This window comes from Protopterus annectens, chromosome 1.part0 (assembly GCF_019279795.1).
Source record: "Protopterus annectens isolate FY-2018-M chromosome 1.part0, PAN1.0, whole genome shotgun sequence".
NCBI classification, from domain to species: domain Eukaryota; kingdom Metazoa; phylum Chordata; order Ceratodontiformes; family Protopteridae; genus Protopterus; species Protopterus annectens.
The window spans coordinates 374,818,651-374,841,333 of record NC_056725.1 but is presented as its reverse complement, the minus strand read 5'-3'; positions in this window follow the sequence as shown (position 1 = coordinate 374,841,333).

Here is a 22,683-nt window from a genome sequence, read left to right as displayed (position 1 = left end):
ACCTTGACACGGTTATTAATAGAATGTGCTGGAGGGACAGATTCATCACCCAGAGACTCCCTATGCTGTGGAACAAAATCCCGGTACATGTGAGGCAGAGCACCTCGCTGGCCTTGTTCAAGAGGAATCTTGACCAATGGATGGGGGATCGCAGATATACCCCAGGGATTACTTCAGTGTCACTGCTTGACAGAGGCACAGCAAAATAATAGGCATAGTTTTATTCAAACTAAAGGGGTGGCGAAAGCCAAATAACTATGGGCTAGGCTTATAAATGCCCTTGGGCAGATAGCCTAGTATGAACCTATGAACCTATGAACCTATGGAAGTATACCCCTCACTGGTGAGATCAAATCACAAACTAATCTCGCTGGAGGTCCTCATCCCACCCCCACCTGAAATAAAAAGACCACAGTAAAGAACTTCTCGAAAGCCGACTTCACACTTCTAAAGACTAGTGTGGTCTCCTTTAAGGCCCCCGAGCCGGCGGTAAACATTACTCAAGCCGCTGAATCACTTACAAATGCCTTCTACCAGCACCTGCAGGGCTGCATGGATCAGGCAATCCCAAGCAAAACAAAGACTCTTTGTACCAAGGGCAAGCGTCCAGTCTGGTGGACCCCAGCCATAAACAAACTCTACAACAAAAGGAGAAAGCTACTACAAGATAGAGCAAAATCCTTAAAAGGTAAGACACCGCTGATCACTATAAGTAAAAAGCTAAGAGCTCTCATAAAATCATCCAAAGCTAATTTCGAGAGAAAAATAGCTAAGGACTCAAAGACAATCATAAGGCATTCTTTAGCTATGTTAGAAACCTGGGAGGAAACTCCCAGATATGCTCAGAATTAGTTCAAAATGATGTGAAGATTACTGATCCTACAGTCATTGCCAACATACTGGCTGACAGGTTCAGTGCAAACTTCTCCCAAAAGGAGAGATATCTATACCAAATGATTGTAGCCCCCAAACATCTCTAACGCCCAGGTGAGAACTGCTCTCTCAAGGCAAAAACACAGCATCCATGGGACCTGATGGTGTCCCCGGCTGTGTGCTCCACGAACTCAACGAGGAATTAAACCCGCAGTTAGGACAGCTGTTTAATCTTAGTCTCACCTCCGGATACGCATTACCCAGGAGTGGCGCTGGCGACTGTGGTCCCACTTCACAAAGGCGGTGCCTCCACCGACCCTGGAAATTACCGTCCCATTAGCTTGACAAGCCTTATCTGCAAAGCCATGGAGAGGATCATAATGGATCTCATAAATAAAGACATAGGGAATTTGCAGACTTTGGATCCATCCCAGTTTGGCTTTGTCAAAGGCAGATCATGCCTTTTAAACTTGGTTGACTTTTTCGAAACAGTCACCAAGGCCATTGATGAGGGAAAGGCAGTCCATACAGCCTACCTCGACCTGGCAAAGGCCTTCGATACAATACCCCACTCGGGTATCATTGAAAAACTCATCAGCTTAAATGTAAACCCATACATCACAAGATAGGTTGCAAACTGGCTGAGTGACAGAACCCACAGGGTCAGAGTTGCTGGCGCCATGTCAGACTCAAAGCCTGTCACAAGTGGTGTCCCACAGGGCTCAGTCCTGGGCCCACTCTTGTTTGGCATCTACTTTTCTGAAGTACAAGCAAACACAGGAGGGTTATGGCTGACAAAGTTTGCAGATGACTGCAAACTGGGCGCCGTAGTCGAAAACACATCTGACACAGATATCCTTCAGAAGGGTCTCACAGAAACGGATAACTGGTGCCAGAGCCATGGCCTAAAGTTAAATGCCAAGAAATGCATAGTCATACCCTTCAGGAAAAACAAGGTTACCCCTAGCTACCATATAGGTGGCAATCCATTGATCATAGAAGAAGTTATCAGGGACCTGGGGACCCAGGTTGACAGTAGCCTTTCATTCGACACTCATATTGCTAAAGTAGTTAGGAAAACCTTCTACATTGCCCACCTTATCATGAAGGGATTCACATCTAGATCAAGGGAGGTCATAGTCTCCCTATACTCATCACTCATCAGACCAATAATTGAGTACAATGCCCCATTCGGAATGTATCTGACCCGACACTTGCAGCAGCTGGAGAGGCCACAAAAGTTCCTCACCAAAAGGATAAAGGGTCTCAAAAATCTGTCTTATGCTGCCCGACTGAAAGAACTCCAGCTCTATTCAGTTGCTTACCGCTTGCTCAGAGGTGACCTGTGCCTGACATACAAGGCCATGACAAACCCTGATTTGATGAACATGCTTCACCTCAAAAAATCTAGATCCCTCAGAGCTATAAGGGCGGGAGACTTAAACCTCGACACGGTTATTAATAGGACGTGCTGGAGGGATAGATTCATCACCCAAAGACTTCCTATGCTGTGGAAAAAAATCCTGGTATATGTGAGGCAGAGCACCTCGCTGGCCTTGTTCAAGAGGAATCTTGACCAATGGATGGGAGATCGCAGATATACCCCAGGGATTACCTCAGTGTCACTGCTCGACAGAGGCACAGCAAAATAATGGGCATAGTTTCTTCAAACTAAAAGGGTGGCGTAAGCCACAAAACTATGGGCTAGGCTTGTAAATGCCCTCGGGCAGATAGCCTAGTATGAACCTATGAACCTATGAAAGCCACAAAATGAAAGTTTTTGAACACATAAACAAGTAGAGACTGTACAGAATTCTTTTAACTGCAAACAAATCAGTTGCCCATGCAGATAGTAAAGCTATTAGCCTACAGACAGTAAACACTACAGAACGCCACAAAATGAAAGTTTTTAAACAAATAAAGGAGCAAAGAGACTCTATTGAATGCTTTTAACTGCATGCAACTCAGTTACCCGTGCAGATACTAAAGCTATTAGCCCTCAGACAGTAAACACTACAGAAAGCCAAGAAAAGAAAGTTTTTAAACAGATAAAGGAGCAGAGAGACTCTACAGAATGCTTTTAACTGCAAACAAATCAGTTACCCGTGCAGATACTAAAGCTATTAGCCTACAGATGGTAAACGCTACAGAAAGCCTCAAAAGGAAAGTTTTCAAACAAATAAAGAAGTAAAGAGACTGTACAGGATGCTTTTAACTGGAAACAAATCAGTTACCAGTGCAGATACTAAAGCTATTAGCCTACAGACAGTGAACACTACAGAAAGCCACAAAATGAAAGTTTTTAAGCAGATAAAGGAGTAAAGAGACTCTACAGAATGCTTTTAACTGCAAACAAATCATTTGCCCATGCAGATAGCAAAGCTATTAGCCTACAGGCAGTAAACACTACAGAAAACAACAAAATGAAAGTTTTTAAACAGATAAAAGAGCAAAGAGACTCTACAGAATGCTTTTAACTGCAAACAAATCAGTTACCTGTGCAAATACTAAAGCTATTAGCCTACGTATAGTAAACACTACAGAAAGCCACAAAATAAAAGTTTTTAAACAGATAATGGAGCAAAGAGACACTACAGAATGCTTTTAACTGCAAACAAATCAGTTGCCCATGCAGATAGCAAAGCTATTAGCCTACATGCAGTAAACACTACAGAAAACCACACAATGAAAGTTTTTAAATAGAGAAAGGAGCAAAGAGAGTCTAAAGAATGCTTTTAACTGCAAACAAATCAGTTACCCATGCAGATACTAATGCTATTAGCCTACAGACAGTAAACACTACAGAAAGCCACACAATGAAAGTTTTTAAACAGATAAAGGAGCAAAGGGACTCTACAGAATGCTTTTAACTGCAAACAAATCAGTTACTAATGCAGATACTAAAGCTATCAGCCTACAGACAGTGAGCACTACAGAAAGCCACAGAATGAAAGTTTATAGATAAAGTTCCAACGAGACTACACAGAATGCTTTTATCTACAAACAAATCAGTTACCCATGCAGATACTAAAGCTATTTGCCTACAGACAGCAAACACTACAGAAAGCCAAAAAATGAAAGTTTTTAAACAGATAAAGGAATAAAAAGACTCCACATAATGCTTTTAACTGCAAACAAATCAGTTACCTGTGCAAATACTAAAGCTATTAGCCTACAGACAGTAAACAGTACAGAAAGCCACAAAATGAAAGTTTTTAAACAGATAAAGGAGCAAAGAGACTCTACAGAATGCTTTTAACTGCAAAAAAAATCAGTTAACCATGCAGATACTAAAGCTATTAGCCTACAGATGGTAAACGCTACAGAATGCCTCAAAAGGAAAGTTTTTAAACAGATAAAGGAGCAAACAGACACTACAGAATGCTTTTAACTGCAAACAAATCAGTTACCCATGCAGATACTAAAGCTATTAGCCTACAGACAGTGAACACTACAGAAAGCCACAAAATGTTAGTTTTTAAACAGATAAAGGAGTAAAGAGACTCTACAAAATGCTTTTAACTGCAAACAAATCTGTTATCCATGCAGATACTAAAGCTATTAGCCTACAGACAGTAAACACTGCACAACGCCACAAAATGAAAGTTTTTGAACAGATAAAGGAGCAAAGAGACTCTACAGAATGCTTTTAACTGCAAACAAATCAGTTACCCATGCAGATAAAAAAAGCTATTAGCCTACAGATGGTAAACACTACAGAAAGCCACAAAAGGAATGTTTTTAAACAGATAAAGGAGCAAACAGACTCTACAGAATGCTTTTAACTGCAAACAAATCAGTTACCTATGCAGATACTAAACCTATTAGCATACAGACAGTAAACACTACAGAAAGCCACAAAATGAAAGTTTTTACACAGATAAAGGAGCAAAGAGACTCTACAGAATGCTTTTAACTGCAAACAAATCAGTTACCCATGCAGATACTAAACCTATTTGCATACAGACAGTAAACACTACAGAAAGCCACAAAATGAAAGTTTTTACACAGATAAAGGAGCAAAGAGACTCTACAGAATGCTAAACAAATCAGTTACCTGTGCAGATATTAAAGCAATTAACCTACAGACAGTAAACACTACAGAAAGCCACAAAATGAAAATTTGTAAACACATAAACAAGTAAAGAGACTGTACAGAATTCTTTTAACTGCAAACAAATCAGTTGCCCAAGCAGATTTAGCCTACAGACAGTAAACACTACAGAACACCACAAAATGAAAGTTTTTAAACAAATAAAGGAGCAAAGAGACTCTATAGAATGCTTTTAACTGCATGCAACTCAGTTACCCGTGCGGATACTAAAGCTATTAGCCATCAGACAGTAAACACTACAGAAAGCCAAGAAAAGAAAGTTTTTAAACAGATAAAGGAGCAGAGAGACTCTACAGAATGCTTTTAATTGCAAAAAAATCAGTTACCCATGCAGATAGTAAAGCTATTAGCCTACAGACATTAAACACTAAAGAACGCCACAAAATGAAAGTTTTTAAATAGATAAAGAAGCAGAGAGACTCTACAGAATGCTTTTAACTGCAAACAAATCAGTTACCCGTGCAGATACTAAAGCTATTAGCCTACAGATGGTAAACGCTACAGAAAGCCTCAAAAGGAAAGTTTTCAAACAAATAAAGAAGTAAAGAGACTCTACATAATGCTTTTAACTGGAAACAAATCAGTTACCCGTGCAGATACTAAAGCTATTAGCCTACAGACAGTAAACACTACAGAAAGCCACAAAATGAAAGTTTTTAGTTTTTAAGCAGATAAAGGAGTAAACAGACTCTACAGAATGCTTTTAACTGCAAACAAATCAGTTGCACATGCAGATAGCAAAGCTATTAGCCTACAGGCAGTAAACACTACAGAAAACAACAAAATAAAAGTTTTTAAACAGAAAAAGGAGCAGAGACTCTACAGAATGCTTTTAACTGCAAACAAATCAGTTATCCGTGCAAATGCTAAAGCTATTAGCCTACATATAGTAAACAGTACAGAAAGCCACAAAATAAAAGTTTTTAAACAGATAATGGAGCAAGGAGACACTACAGAATACTTTTAACTGCAAACAAATCAGTTACCCATGCAAATATTAAAGCTATTAGCCTATAGACAGTAAACACTACAGAAAGCCACAAAATTAAAATTTTTAAACAGATAAAGGAGCAAAGGGACTCTACAGAATGCTTTTAACTGCAAACAAATCAGTTACTCATGCAAATACTAAAGCTATTAGCCTACATATAGTAAACACTACAGAAAGCCACAAAATAAAACTTTTTAAACAGATAATGGAGCAAAGAGACACTACAGAATGCTTTTAACTGCAAACAAATCAGTTGCCCATGCAGATAGCAAAGCTATTAGCCTACATGCAGTAAACACTACAGAAAACCACACAATGAAAGTTTTTAAATAGAGAAAGGAGCAAAGAGAGTCTAAAGAATGCTTTTAACTGCAAACAAATCAGTTACCCGTGCAGATACTAAAGCTATCAGCCTACAGACAGTGAGCACTACAGAAAGCCACAGAATGAAAGTTTATTAATAAAGTTGCAACGAGACTACACAGAATGCTTTTAACTACAAATAAATCAGTTACCCATGCAGATACTAAAGCTATTTGCCTACAGACAGCAAACACTACAGAAAGCCAAAAAATGAAAGTTTTTAAACAGATAAAGGAATAAAAAGACTCCACATAATGCTTTTAACTGCAAACAAATCAGTTACCCGTGCAAATACTAAAACTATTAGCCTACAGACAGTAAACAGTACAGAAAGCCACAAAATGAAAGTTTTTAAACTAATAAGGGAGCAAAGAGACTCTACAGAATGCTTTTAACTGCAAAAAAATCAGTTAACCGTGCAGATACTAAAGCTATTAGCCTACAGACGGTAAACGCTACAGAATGCCTCAAAAGGAAAGTTTTTAAACAGATAAAGGAGCAAAGAGACACTACAGAATGCTTTTAACTGCAAACAAATCAGTTACCCATGCAGATACTAAAGCTATTAGCCTACAGACAGTGAACACTACAGAAAGCCACAAAATGTTAGTTTTTAAACAGATAAAGGAGCAAAGAGACTCTACAGAATGCTTTTAACTGCAAACAAATCTGTTATCCATGCAGATACTAAAGCTATTAGCCTACAGACAGTAAACACTGCACAACGCCACAAAATGAAAGTTTTTGAACAGATAAAGGAGCAAAGAGACTCTACAGAATGCTTTTAACTGCAAACAAATCAGTTACCCATGCAGATAAAAAAAGCTATTAGCCTACAGATGGTAAACACTACAGAAAGCCACAAAAGGAATGTTTTTAAACAGATAAAGGAGCAAACAGACTCTACAGAATGCTTTTAACTGCAAACAAATCAGTTACCTATGCAGATACTAAACCTATTAGCATACAGACAGTAAACACTACAGAAAGCCACAAAATGAAAGTTTTTAAACAGATAAAGGAGGAAAGAGACTCTACAGAATGCTTTTAACTGCAAACAAATCAGTTACCCATGCAGATACTAAACCTATTAGCATACAGACAGTAAACACTACAGAAAGCCACAAAATGAAAGTTTTTAAACAGATAAAGGAGCAAAGAGACTCTACAGAATGCTAAACAAATCAGTTACCTGTGCAGATATTAAAGCAATTAACCTACAGACAGTAAATACTACAGAAAGCCACAAAATGAAAGTTTTTGAACACAAAAACAAGTAAAGAGACTGTACAGATTTCTTTTAACTGCAAAAAAATCAGTTGCCCATGCAGATAGTAAAGCTATTAGCCTACAGACAGTAAACACTACAGAACGCCACAAAATGAAAGTTTTTAAACAAATAAAGGAGCAAAGAGACTCTATAGAATGCTTTTAACTGCATGCAACTCAGTTACCCATGCAGATACTAAAGCTATTAGCCCTCAGACAGTAAACTCTACAGAAAGCCAAAAAAAGAAAGTTTTTAAACAGATAAAGGAGCAGACAGACTCTACAGAATGCTTTTAACTGCAAAAAAATCAGTTACCCATGCAGATAGTAAAGCTATTAGCCTACAGACATTAAACACTAAAGAACGCCACAAAATGAAAGTTTTTAAACAGATAAAGGAGCAGAGAGACTCTACAGAATGCTTTTAACTGCAAACAAATCAGTTACCCATGCAGATACTAAAGCTATTAGCCTACAGATGGTAAACGCTACAGAAAGCCTCAAAAGGAAAGTTTTCAAACAAATAAAGAAGTAAAGAGACTCTACAGAATGCTTTTAACTGGAAACAAATCAGTTACCCGTGCAGATACTAAAGCTATTAGCCTACAGACAGTAAACACTACAGAAAGCCACAAAATGAAAGTTTTTAAGCAGATAAAGGAGTAAAGAGACTCTACAGAATGCTTTTAACTGCAAACAAATCAGTTGCACATGCAGATAGCAAAGCTATTAGCCTACAGGCAGTAAACACTACAGAAAACAACAAAATGAAAGTTTTTAAACAGATAAAGGAGCAGAGAGACTCTACAGAATGCTTTTAACTGCAAACAAATCAGTTACCCGTGCAAATACTAAAGCTATTAGCCTACATATAGTAAACACTACAGAAAGCCACAAAATAAAAGTTTTTAAACAGATAATGGAGCAAAGAGACACTACAGAATGCTTTTAACTGCAAACAAATCAGTTACCCATGCAGATACTAAAGCTATTAGCCTAAATACAGTAAACACTACAGAAAGCCACAAAATGAAATTTTTTAAACAGATAAAGGAGCAAAGGGACTCTACAGAATGCTTTTAACTGCAAAAAAATCAGTTACTCGTGCAGATACTAAAGCTATTAGCCTACAGACAGTGAACACTACAGAACGCCACAGAATGAAAGTTTATAAACAGATAAAGGAGGAAATAGACTCTACAGAATGCTTTAAACTACAAACAAATCAGTTATCCGTGCAGATACTAAAGCTATTACCCTACATACAGTAAACACTGCACAACGCCACAAAATGAAAGTTTTTGAACAGATAAAGGAGCAAAGAGACTCTAAAGAATGCTTTTAACTGCAAACAAATCAGTTACCCATGCAGATAAAAAAAGCTATTAGCCTACAGATGGTAAACACTACAGAAAAACACAAAAGGAACATTTTTAAACAGATAAAGGAGCAAAGAGACTCTACAGAATGCTTTTAACTGCAAACAAATCAGTTCCCTGTGCAGATATTAAAGCTAATAACCTACAGACAGAAAATACTACAGAAAGCCACAAAATGAAAGTTTTTGAACACATAAACAAGTAAAGAGACTCTACAGAATTCTTTTAACTGCAAAAAAATCAGTTGCCCATGCAGATAGTAAAGCTATTAGCCTACAGACAGTAAACAATACAGAAAGCCACAAAATGAAAATTTTTAAACAGATAACGGAGCAAAGAGAGTCTAAAGAATGCTTTTAACTGCAAACAAATCAGTTACCCATGCAGATACTAAAGATATTAGCCTACAGCAGTGAACAATACAGAAAGCCACAAAATGAAAGTTTTTGAACAGATAAACAAGCAAAGAGACTCTACAGAATTATTTTACCTCCAAACAAATCAGTTTCACATGCAGATATTAAAGCTTTTAGCCTACAGGCAGTAAACACTACAGAAAGCCACAAAATGAAAGTTTTTAAACAGATAAAGGAGCAAAGAGAATCTACAAAATGCTTTTAACTGCAAACAAATAAGTTACTCGTGCAGATACTAAAGCTGTTAACCTACAGACAGTAGACACTACAGAAAGCCACAGAATGAAAGTTTATAAACAGATAAAGGAGCAAAGAGACTCCACAGAATGCTTTTAACTGCAAAAAATCAGTTACCTGTGCAAATACCAAAGCTCTTACCCTACAGACAGTAAACACTACAGAAAGCCAAAAAGTGAAAGTTTTTGAACAGATAAACAAGCAAAAAGACTCTACAGAATGCTTTTAACTGCAAACAAATCAGTTGCCCGTGGAGATACTAAAGGTATTAGCCTACAGACAGTGAACAGTACAGAAAGCAACAGAATGAAAGTTTATAAACAGATAAAGGAGGAGAGAGACTCTACAGAATGCTTTAAACTACAAACAAATCAGTTACCCGTGCAGATATTAAAGCTATTTGCCTACATTCAGTAAAAAACTACACAAAGCCAAAAAATGAAAGTTTTTAAACAGATAAAGGAGCAAAGAGACTCTACAGAATGCTTTTAACTGCAAACAAATCAGTTACCCATGCAGATACTAAAGCTATTAGCCTACATATGGTAAACGCTACAGAAAGCCTCAAAAGGAAAGTTTTTAAACAGATAAAGGAGCAAACAGACACTACAGAATGCTTTTAACTGCAAACAAATCAGTTACCCATGCAGATACTAAAGCTATTAGCCTACAGAAAGTAAACACTACAGAAAGCCACAAAAGGAAAGTTTTCAAACAGATAAAGGAGCAAAGAGACTCTACAGAATGCTTTTAACTGGAAACAAATCAGTTACCCATGCAGATACTAAAGCTATTAGTTACCTGGGCAGATACTAAAGCTGTTAGACTACAGACAGCAAAAATTACATGAAGCCACAAAACTGCATTTTTGCAGTTAAAAGCATTCTATAGAGTCTCTTTGCTCCGTTATCTGAAAGTTTTTAAACAGATAAAGGAGCAAAGAGACTCTACAGAATGCTTTTAACTGCAAACAAATCAGTTACCCATGCAAATAATAAAGCTATTAGCCTACTACAGAAAGCTACAAAATGAAAGTTTTTAAACAGATAAAGAAGCAAAGAGACTCTACAGAATGCTTTTAACTGCAAAAAAATCAGTTAACTGTGCAGATAGTAAAGCTATTAGCCTACAGACAGTAAACACTACAGAAAGCCACGAAATGAAAGTTTTTAAACAGATAAAGGAGCAAAGAGACTCTACAGAATGCTTTTAACTGCAAACAAATCAGTTACCCATGCAGATATTAAAGCTATTAGAATACAGACAGTAAACACTACAGAAAGCCAAAAAATTAAAGTTTTTAAACAGATAAAGGAGCAAAGAGACTCCATAGAATGTTTTAACTGCAAGCAATTCAGTTACCCATGCAAATACTAAAGCTTTTAGTATACAGACAGTAAACAGTACAGAAAGCCAAAAAATGAAAGTTTTTAAACAGATAAAGGAGCAAAGAGACTCTACAGAATGCTTTTAACTGCAAATAAATCAGTTAACCGTGCAAGTACTAAAGCTATTAGCCTACAGACGGTAAACGCTACAGAAAGCCTCAAAAGGAAAGTTTTTAAACATATAAAGGAGCAAACAGACACTACAGAATGCTTTTAACTGCAAACAAATCAGTTACCCATGCAGATACTAAAGGTATTAGCCTACACTCAGTGAACACTACAGAAAGCCACAGAATGAAAGTTTATAAACAGATAAAGGAGGAAGGAGACTCTAGAAAATGCTTTAAACTACAAACAAATCAGTTACCCATGCAGATACTAAAGCTATTTGCCTACATTCAGTAAAAACTAGACAAAGCCAAAAAATTAAAGTTTTTAAACAGATAAAGGAGCAAAGAGACTCTACAGAATGCTTTTAGCTGCAAACAAATCAGTTACCTGTGCAAAAACTAAAGCTATTAGCCTACAGACAGTAAACAATACAGAAAGCCACACAATGAAAGTTTTTAAACAGATAAAGGAGGAAAGAGACTCTACAGAATGCTTTTAACTGCAAACAAATCAGTTACCCATGTGAATACTAAAGCTATTAGCCTACAGACAGTAAACACTACAGAGAGCCACAAAAGGAAAATTTTTAAACAGATAAAAGAGCAAACAGTCTCTACAGAATGCTTTTAACTGCAAACAAATCAGTTACCCATGCAGATACTAAAGCTATTAGTCTACAGGCAGTAAACACTACAGAAAGCCACAAAATGAAAGTTTTTAAACAGATAAAGGAGCAGAGAGACTCTACGGAATGCTTTTAACTGCAAACAAATCAGTTACTCATGCAGATAGTAAAGCTATTAGCCTACAGACAATAAACACTACAGAAAGCCACAGAATTAAAGTTTATAAACAGATAAAGGAGCAAAGAGACTCTACAGAATGCTTTTAAGTGCAAAAAAATCAGTTAACCATGCAGATGCTAAAGCTATTAGCCTACAGACGGTAAACACTACAGAATGCCTCAAAAGGAAAGTTTTTAAACAGATAAAGGAGCAAACAGACACTACAGAATGCTTTTAACTGCAAACAAATCAGTTACCCGTGCAAAAACTAAAGCTATTAGCCTACAGACAGTAAACACTACAGAAAGCCACACAATGAAAGTTTTTAAACAGATAAAGGAGGAAAGAGACTCTACAGAATGCTTTTAACTGCAAACAAATCAGTTACCAGTGTGAATACTAAAGCTATTAGCCTACAGACAGTAAACACTACAGAAAGCCACAAAAGGAAAGTTTTTAAACAGATAAAAGAGCAAACAGTCTCTACAGAATGCTTTTAATTGCAAACAAATCAGTTACCCATGCAGATACTAAAGCTATTAGCCTACAGGCAGTAAACACTACAGAAAGCCACAAAATGAAAGTTTTTAAACAGATAAAGGAGCAGAGAGACTCTACAGAATGCTTTTAATTGCAAAAAAGTCAGTTACCCATGCAGATAGTAAAGCTATTAGCCTACAGACATTAAACACTAAAGAACACCACAAAATGAAAGTTTTTAAACAGATAAAGGAGCAGAGAGACTCTACAGAATGCTTTTAACTGCAAACAAATCAGTTACCCGTGCAGATACTAAAGCTATTAGCCTACAGATGGTAAACGCTACAGAAAGCCTCAAAAGGAAAGTTTTCAAACAAATAAAGAAGTAAAGAGACTCTACAGAATGCTTTTAACTGGAAACAAATCAGTTACCCGTGCAGATACTAAAGCTATTAGCCTACAGACAGTAAACACTACAGAAAGCCACAAAATGAAAGTTTTTAAGCAGATAAAGGAGTAAACAGACTCTACAGAATGCTTTTAACTGCAAACAAATCAGTTGCACATGCAGATAGCAAAGCTATTAGCCTACAGGCAGTAAACACTACAGAAAACAACAAAATGAAAGTTTTTAAACAGATAAAGGAGCAGAGAGACTCTACAGAATGCTTTTAACTGCAAACAAATCAGTTACCCGTGCAAATGCTAAAGCTATTAGCCTACATATAGTAAACAGTACAGAAAGCCACAAAATAAAAGTTTTTAAACAGATAATGGAGCAAAGAGACACTACAGAATACTTTTAACTGCAAACAAATCAGTTACCCATGCAAATATTAAAGCTATTAGCCTATAGACAGTAAACACTACAGAAAGCCACAAAATTAAAATTTTAAAACAGATAAAGGAGCAAAGGGACTCTACAAAATGCTTTTAACTGCAAACAAATCAGTTACTCGTGCAGATGCTAAAGCTATTAGCCTACAGAAAGTGAACACTACAGAAAGCCACAGAATGAAAGTTTATGAATAGATAAAGGAGGAAATAGACTCTACAGAATGCTTTAAACTACAAACAAATCAGTTATCCGTGCAGATACTAAAGCTATTACCCTTCATACAGTAAACAGTGCACAACGCCACAAAATGAAAGTTTTTGAACAGATAAAGGAGCAAAGAGACTCTACAGAATGCTTTTAACTGCAAACAAATCAGTTACCCATGCAGATAAAAAAAGCTATTAGCCTACAGATGGTAAACACTACAGAAAAACACAAAAGGAATGTTTTTACACAGATAAAGGAGCAAAGAGACTCTACAGAATGCTAAACAAATCAGTTACCTGTGCAGATATTAAAGCAATTAACCTACAGACAGTAAACACTACAGAAAGCCACAAAATGAAAGTTTTTGAACACATAAACAAGTAAAGAGACTCTACAGAATTCTTTTAACTGCAAAAAAATCAGTTGCCCATGCAGATAGTAAAGCTATTAGCCTACAGACAGTAAACAATACAGAAAGCCACAAAATGAAAATTTTTAAACAGATAACGGAGCAAAGAGAGTCTAAAGAATGCTTTTAACTGCAAACAAATCAGTTACCCATGCAGATACTAAAGCTATTAGCCTACAGCAGTAAACAATACAGAAAGCCACAAAATGAAAGTTTTTGAACAGATAAACAAGCAAAGAGACTCTACAGAATTATTTTACCTGCAAACAAATCAGTTGCCCATGCAAATATTAAAGCTATTAGCCTACAGGCAGTACACACTACAGAAAGCCACAAAATGAAAGTTTTAAACAGATAAAGGAGCAAAGAGAATCTACAAAATGCTTTTAACTGCAAACAAATCAGTTACTCATGCAGATACTAAAGCTGTTAGCCTACAGACAGTAGACACTACAGAAAGCCACAGAATGAAAGTTTATAAACAGATAAAGGAGCAAAGAGACTCTACAGAATGCTTTTAACTGCAAACAAATCAGTTACCTGTGCAAATAATAAAGCTATTAGCCTACAGACAGTAAACACTACAGAAAGCCAAAAAGTGAAAGTTTTTGAACAGATAAACAAGCAAAAAGAGTCTACAGAATGCTTTTAACTGCAAACAAATGAGTTACCCATGCAGATACTAAAGCTATTAGCCTACAGACAGTAAACACTACAGAAAGCCACAGAATGAAAGTTTATAAACAGATAAAGGAGCAAAGAGACTCTACAGAATGCTTTTAACTGCAAACAAATCAGTTACCCATGCAGATACTAAAGCTATTAGCCTACAGACAGTAAACACTACAGAAAGCCATAAAAGGAAAGTTTTTAAACAGATAAAAGAGCAAACAGACACTACAGAATGCTTTTAACTGCAAACAAATCAGTTACCCATGCAGATACTAAAGCTATTAGCCTACAGGCAGTAAACACTACAGAAAGCCACAAAATGAAAGTTTTTAAACAGATAAAGGAGCAAAGAGACTCTACAGAATGCTTTTAACTGCAAACAAATCAGTTACCCATGCAGATACTAAAGCTATTAGCCTACAGACAGTAAACACTACAGAAAGCCACAAAATGAAAGTTTTTAAACAGATAAAGGAGCAAAGAGACTCTACAGAATGCTTTTAACTGCAAACAAATCAGTTACTCGTGCAGATAGTAAAGCTATTAGCCTACAGACAGTAGACACTACAGAAAGCCACAGAATGAAAGTTTAAAAAGATAAAGGAGCAAAGAGACTCTACAGAATGCTTTTAACTGCAAACAAATCAGTTACCCATGCAAATACTAAAGCTATTAGCCTATAGACAGTAAACACTACAGAAAGCCACAAAATGAAAGTTTTTAAACAGATAAAGGAGCAAAGAGACTCTACAGAATGCTTTTAACTGCAAAAAAATCAGTTACCCATGCAGATACTAAAGCTATTAGCCTACAGACAGTAAACACTACAGAAAGCCACAAAATGAAAGTTTTTAAACAGATAAAGGAGCAAAGAGACTCTACAGAATGCTTTTAACTGCAAACAAATCAGTTACCCATGCAGATACTAAAGCTATTAGCCTACAGACAGTAAACACTACAGAAAGCCACAAAATGAAAGTTTTTAAACAGATAAAGGAGCAAAGAGACTCTACAGAATGCTTTTAACTGCAAACAAATCAGTTACCCATGCAGATACTAAAGCTATTAGCCTACAGACAGTAAACACTACAGAAAGCCACAAAATGAAAGTTTTTAAACAGATAAAGGAGCAAAGAGACTCTACAGAATGCTTTTAACTGCAAACAAATCAGTTACCCATGCAGATACTAAACCTATTAGCCTACAGACAGTAAACACTACAGAAAGCCACAAAATGAAAGTTTTTAAACAGATAAAGGAGCAAAGAGACTCTACAGAATGCTTTTAACTGCAAACAAATCAGTTACTCGTGCAGATACTAAAGCTATTAGCCTACAGACAGTGAACACTACAGAAAGCCACAGAATGAAAGTTTATAAACAGATAAAGGAGGAAATAGACTCTACAGAATGCTTTAAACTACAAACAAATCAGTTACCCGTGCAGATACGAAAGCTATTTGCCTACAGACAGTAAAAACTACAGAAAGCCAAAATATGAAAGTTTTCAAACAGATAAAGGAGCAAAGAGACTCTACAGAATGCTTTTAACTGCAAACAAATCAGTTACCCATGCAGATACTAAATCTATTAGCCTACAGACAGTAAACACTACAGAAAGCCACAAAATGAAAGTTTTTAAACAGATAAAGGAGCAAAGAGACTCTACAGAATGCTTTTAACTGCAAACAAATCAGTTACCCATGCAGATACTAAATCTATTAGCCTACAGACAGTAAAGACTACAGAAAGCCACAAAATTAATATTTTAACAGATAAAGGAGCAAAGAGACTCTACAGAATGCTTTTAACTGCAAACAAATCAGTTACCCATGCAGATACTAAATTTATTAGCCTACAGACAGTAAACACTACAGAAAGCCAACAAATGAAAGTTTTCAAACAGATAAAGGAGCAAAGGGACTCTACAGAATGCTTTTAACTGCAAACAAATCAGTTACCTGTGCAGATACTAAAGCTATTAGCCTACAGACAGTGAACACAACAGAAAGCCACAAAATGTTAGTTTTTAAACAGATAAAGGAGCAAAGATACTCTACAGAATGCTTTTAACTGCAAACAAATCAGTTACCCATGCAGATACTAAAGCTATTAGCCTACAGACAGTAAACACTACAGAAAGCCACAAAATGAAAGTTTTTAAACAGATAAAGGAGCAAAGAGACTCTACAGAATGCTTTTAACTGCAAACAAATCAGTTACCCATGCAGATACTAAAGCTATTAGCCTACAGACAGTAAACACTACAGAAAGCCACAAAATGAAAGTTTTAAACAGATAAAGGAGCAAAGAGACTCTACAGAATGCTTTTAACTGCAAACAAATCAGTTACCTGTGCAGATACTAAAGCTATTAGCCTACAGACAGTAAACACTACAGAAAGCCACAAAATGAAAGTTTTTAAACAGATAAAGGAGCAAAGAGACTCTACAGAATGCTTTTAACTGCAAACAAATCAGTTACCCATGCAGATACTAAAGCTATTAGCCTACAGACAGTAAACACTACAGAAAGCCACAAAATGAAAGTTTTTAAACAGATAAAGGAGCAAAGAGACTCTACAGAATGCTTTTAACTGCAAACAAATCAGTTACCCATGCAGATACTAAAGCTATTAGCCTACAGACAGTAAACACTACAGAAAGCCACAAAATGAAAGTTTTAAACAGATAAAGGAGCAAAGAGACTCTACAGAATGCTTTTAACTGCAAACAAATCAGTTACCCATGCAGATACTAAAGCTTTTAGCCTACAGACAGTAAACACTACAGAAAGCCACAAAATGAAAGTTTTTAAACAGATAAAGGAGCAAAGAGACTCTACAGAATGCATTTAACTGCAAACAAATCAATTTCCCATGCAGATACTAAAGCTATTAGTCTACAGACAGTAAACACTACAGAATGGCACAAAATGAAAGTTTTAAACTGATAAAGGAGCAAAGAGACTCTACAGAATGCTTTTAACTGCAAACAAATCAGTTACCTGTGCAGATACTAAAGCTATTAGCCTACAGACAGTAAACACTACAGAAAGCCACAAAATGAAAGTTTTAAACAGATAAAGGAGCAAAGAGACTCTACAGAATGCTTTTAACTGCAAACAAATCAGTTACCCATGCAGATACTAAAGCTATTAGCCTACAGACAGTAAACACTACAGAAAGCCACAAAATGAAAGTTTTAAACAGAAAAAGCAGCAAAGCAACTCTACAGAATGCTTTTAACTGCAAACAAATCAGTTACCTGTGCAGATACTAAAGCTATTAGCCTACAGACAGTAAACACTACAGAAAGCCACAAAATGAAAGTTTTTAAACAGATAAAGGAGCAAAGAGACTCTACAGAATGCTTTTAACTGCAAACAAATCAGTTACCCATGCAAATATTAAAGCTATTAGCCTACAGGCAGTACACACTACAGAAAGCCACAAAATGAAAGTTTTTAAACAGATAAAAGAGCAAACAGACTCTACAGAATGCTTTTAACTGCAAACAAATCAGTTACCTGTGCAAATAATAAAGCTATTAGCCTACAGACAGTAAACACTACAGAAAGCTACAAAATTAAAGTTTTTAAACAGATAAAGAAGCAAAGAGACTCTACAGAATGCTTTTAACTGCAAAACAATCAGTTAACCATGCAGATAGTAAAGCTATTAGCCTACAGGCAGTAAACACTACAGAAAGCCACAAAATGAAAGTTTTTAAACAGATAAAGGAGCAAAGAGACTCTACAGAATGCTTTTAACTGCAAACAAATCAGTTACCCATGCAGATATTAAAGCTATTAGCCTACAGACAGTAAACACTACAGAAAGCCAAAAAGTGAAAGTTTTAAACAGATAAAGGAGCAAAGAGACTCTACAGAATGCTTTTAACTGCAAACAAATCAGTTACCCATGCAGATACTAAAGCTATTAGCCTACAGACAGTAAACACTACAGAAAGCCACAAAATGAAAGTTTTTAAACAGATAAAGGAGCAAAGAGACTCTACAGAATGCTTTTAACTGCAAACAAATCAGTTACCCATGCAGATACTAAAGCTATTAGCCTACAGACAGTAAACACTACAGAAAGCCACAAAATGAAAGTTTTAAACAGAAAAGGAGCAAAGAGACTCTACAGAATGCTTTTAACTGCAAACAAATCAGTTACCCATGCAGATACTAAAGCTATTAGCCTACAGACAGTAAACCCTACAGAAAGCCACAAAATGAAAGTTTTTTAAACAGATAAAGGAGCAAAGCAACTCTACAGAAGGCTTGTAACTGCAAACAAATCAGTTACCCATGCAGATACTAAAGCTATTAGCCTACAGACAGTAAACACTACAGAAAGCCACAAAATGAAAGTTTTTAAACAGATAAAGGAGCAAAGAGACTCTACAGAATGCTTTTAACTGCAAACAAATCAGTTACCCATGCAGATACTAAAGCTATTAGCCTACAGACAGTAAACACTACAGAAAGCCACAAAATGAAAGTTTTAAACAGATAAAGGAGCAAAGAGACTCTACAGAATGCTTTTAACTGCAAACAAATCAGTTACCCATGCAGATATTAAAGCTATTACCTATGCAGATACTAAAGCTATTAGCCTACAGGCAGTAAACACTACAGAAAGCCACAAAATGAAAGTTTTTAAACAGATAAAGGAGCAAAGAGACTCTACAGAATGCTTTTAACTGCAAACAAATCAGTTACCCATGCAGATACTAAAGCTATTAGCCTACAGACAGTAAACACTACAGAAAGCCACAAAATGAAAGTTTTTAAACAGATAAAGGAGCAAAGAGACTCTACAGAATGCTTTTAACTGCAAACAAATCAGTTACCCATGCAGATAGCAAAGCTATTAGCCTACAGACAGTAAACACTACAGAGAGCCAAAAAATGGAAGTTTTTAAACAGATAAAGGAGCAAAGAGACTCTACAGAATGCTTTTAACTGCAAACAAATCAGTTACCCATGCGAATACTAAAGCTATTAGCTTAGAGACAGTAAACACTACAGAAAGCCACAAAATGAAAGTTTTTAAACATATAAAGGAGCAAAGAGACTCTACAGAATGCTTTTAACTGCAAACAAATCAGTTACCCATGCAGATACTAAAGCTATTAGCCTACAGGCAGTAAACACTACAGAAAGCCACAAAATGAAAGTTTTTAAACAGATAAAGGAGCAAAGAGACTCTACAGAATGCTTTTAACTGCAAACAAATCAGTTACCCATGCAGATACTAAAGCTATTAGCCTACAGACAGTAAACACTACAGAAAGCCACAAAATGAAAGTTTTTAAACAGATAAAGGAGCAAAGAGACTCTACAGAATGCTTTTAACTGCAAACAAATCAGTTACCCATGCAGATACTAAAGCTATTAGCCTACAGACAGTAAACACTACAGAAAGCCACAAAATGAAAGTTTTTAAACAGATAAAGGAGCAAAGAGACTCTACAGAATGCTTTTAACTGCAAACAAATCAGTTACCCATGCAGATACTAAAGCTATTAGCCTACAGACAGTAAACACTACAGAAAGCCACAAAATGAAAGTTTTTAAACAGATAAAGGAGCAAAGAGACTCTACAGAATGCTTTTAACTGCAAACAAATCAGTTACCCATGCAGATACTAAAGCTATTAGCCTACAGACAGTAAACACTACAGAAAGCCACAAAATGAAAGTTTTTAAACAGATAAAGGAGCAAAGAGACTCTACAGAATGCTTTTAACTGCAAACAAATCAGTTACCCATGCAGATACTAAAGCTATTAGCCTACAGACAGTAAACACTACAGAAAGCCACAAAATGAAAGTTTTTAAACAGATAAAGGAGCAAAGAGACTCTACAGAATGCTTTTAACTGCAAACAAATCAGTTACCCATGCAGATACTAAAGCTATTAGCCTACAGACAGTAAACACTACAGAAAGCCACAAAATGAAAGTTTTTAAACAGATAAAGGAGCAAAGAGACTCTACAGAATGCTTTTAACTGCAAACAAATCAGTTACCCATGCAGATACTAAAGCTATTAGCCTACAGACAGTAAACACTACAGAAAGCCACAAAATGAAAGTTTTTAAACAGATAAAGGAGCAAAGAGACTCTACAGAATGCTTTTAACTGCAAACAAATCAGTTACCCATGCAGATACTAAAGCTATTAGCCTACAGACAGTAAACACTACAGAAAGCCTCAAAAGGAAAGATTTAAACAGATAAAGGAGCAAAGAGACTCTACAGAATGCTTTTAACTGCAAACAAATCAGTTACCCATGCAGATACTAAAGCTATTAGCCTACAGACAGTAAACACTACAGAAAGCCACAAAATGAAAGTTTTTAAACAGATAAAGGAGCAAAGAGACTTTACAGAATGCTTTTAACTGCAAACAAATCAGTTACCCATGCAGATACTAAAGCTATTAGCCTACAGACAGTAAACACTACAGAAAGCCAAAAAATGAAAGTTTTAAACAGATAAAGGAGCAAAAAGACTCTACAGAATGCTTTTAACTGCAAACAAATCAGTTACCCATGCAGATACTAAAGCTATTAGCCTACAGACAGTAAACACTACAGAAAGCCACAAAATGAAATTTTTAAACAGATAAAGGAGCAAGGAGAGTCAACATAATGCTTTTAACTGCAAACAAATCAGTTACCCATGCAGATACTAAAGCTATTAGCCTACAGACAGTAAACACTACAGAAAGCCACAAAATGAAAGTTTTTAAACAGATAAAGGAGCAAAGAGACTCTACAGAATGCTTTTAACTGCAAACAAATCAGTTACCCATGCAGATACTAAAGCTATTAGCATACAGACAGTAAACACTACAGTAAGCCACAAAATGAAAGTTTTAAACAGATAAAGGAGCAAAGAGACTCTACAGAATGCTTTTAACTGCAAACAAATCAGTTACCCATGCAGATACTAAAGCTATTAGCCTACAGACAGTAAACACTACAGAAAGCCACAAAATTAAGGTTTTTAAACAGATAAAGGAGCAAAGAGACTCTACAGAATGCTTTTAACTGCAAACAAATCAGTTACCCATGCAGATACTAAAGCTATTAGCCTACAGACAGTAAACACTACAGAAAGCCACAAAATGAAAGTTTTTAAACAGATAAAGGAGCAAAGAGACTCTACAGAATGCTTTTAACTGCAAACAAATCAGTTACCCATGCAAATACTAAAGCTATTAGCCTACAGACAGTAAACACTACAGAAAGCCACAAAATGAAAGTTTTTAAACAGATAAAGGAGCAAAGAGACTCTACAGAATGCTTTTAACTGCAAACAAATCAGTTACCCATGCAGATACTAAAGCTATTAGCCTACAGACAGTAAACACTACAGAAAGCCACAAAAGGAAAGATTTAAACAGATAAAGGAGCAAAGAGACTCTACAGATTGCTTTTAACTGCAAACAAATCAGTTACCCATGCAGATACTAAAGCTATTAGCCTACAGACAGTAAACACTACAGAAAGCCACAAAATGAAAGTTTTGGAACAGATAAATGAGCAAAGAGACTCTGCAGAATGCTTTTAACTGCAAACAAATCAGTTACCCATGCAGATACTAAAGCTATTAGCCTACAGACAGTAAACACTACAGAAAGCCACAAAATGAAAGTTTTTAAACAGATAAAGGAGCAAAGAGACTCTACAGAATGCTTTTAACTGCAAACAAATCAGTTGCCCATGCAAATATTAAAGCTATTAGCCTACAGGCAGTACACACTACAGAAAGCCACAAAATGAAAGTTTTTAAACAGATAAAAGAGCAAACAGACTCTACAGAATGCTTTTAACTGCAAACAAATCAGTTACCCATGCAGATACTAAAGCTATTAGCCTACAGACAGTAAACACTACAGAAAGCCACAAAATGAAAGTTTTAAACAGATAAAGGAGCAAAGAGACTCTACAGAATGCTTTTAACTGCAAACAAATCAGTTACCTGTGCAAATAATAAAGCTATTAGCCTACAGACAGTAAACACTACAGAAAGCTACAAAATGAAAGTTTTTAAACAGATAAAGAAGCAAAGAGACTCTACAGAATGCTTTTAACTGCAAACAAATCAGTTAACCATGCAGATAGTAAAGCTATTAG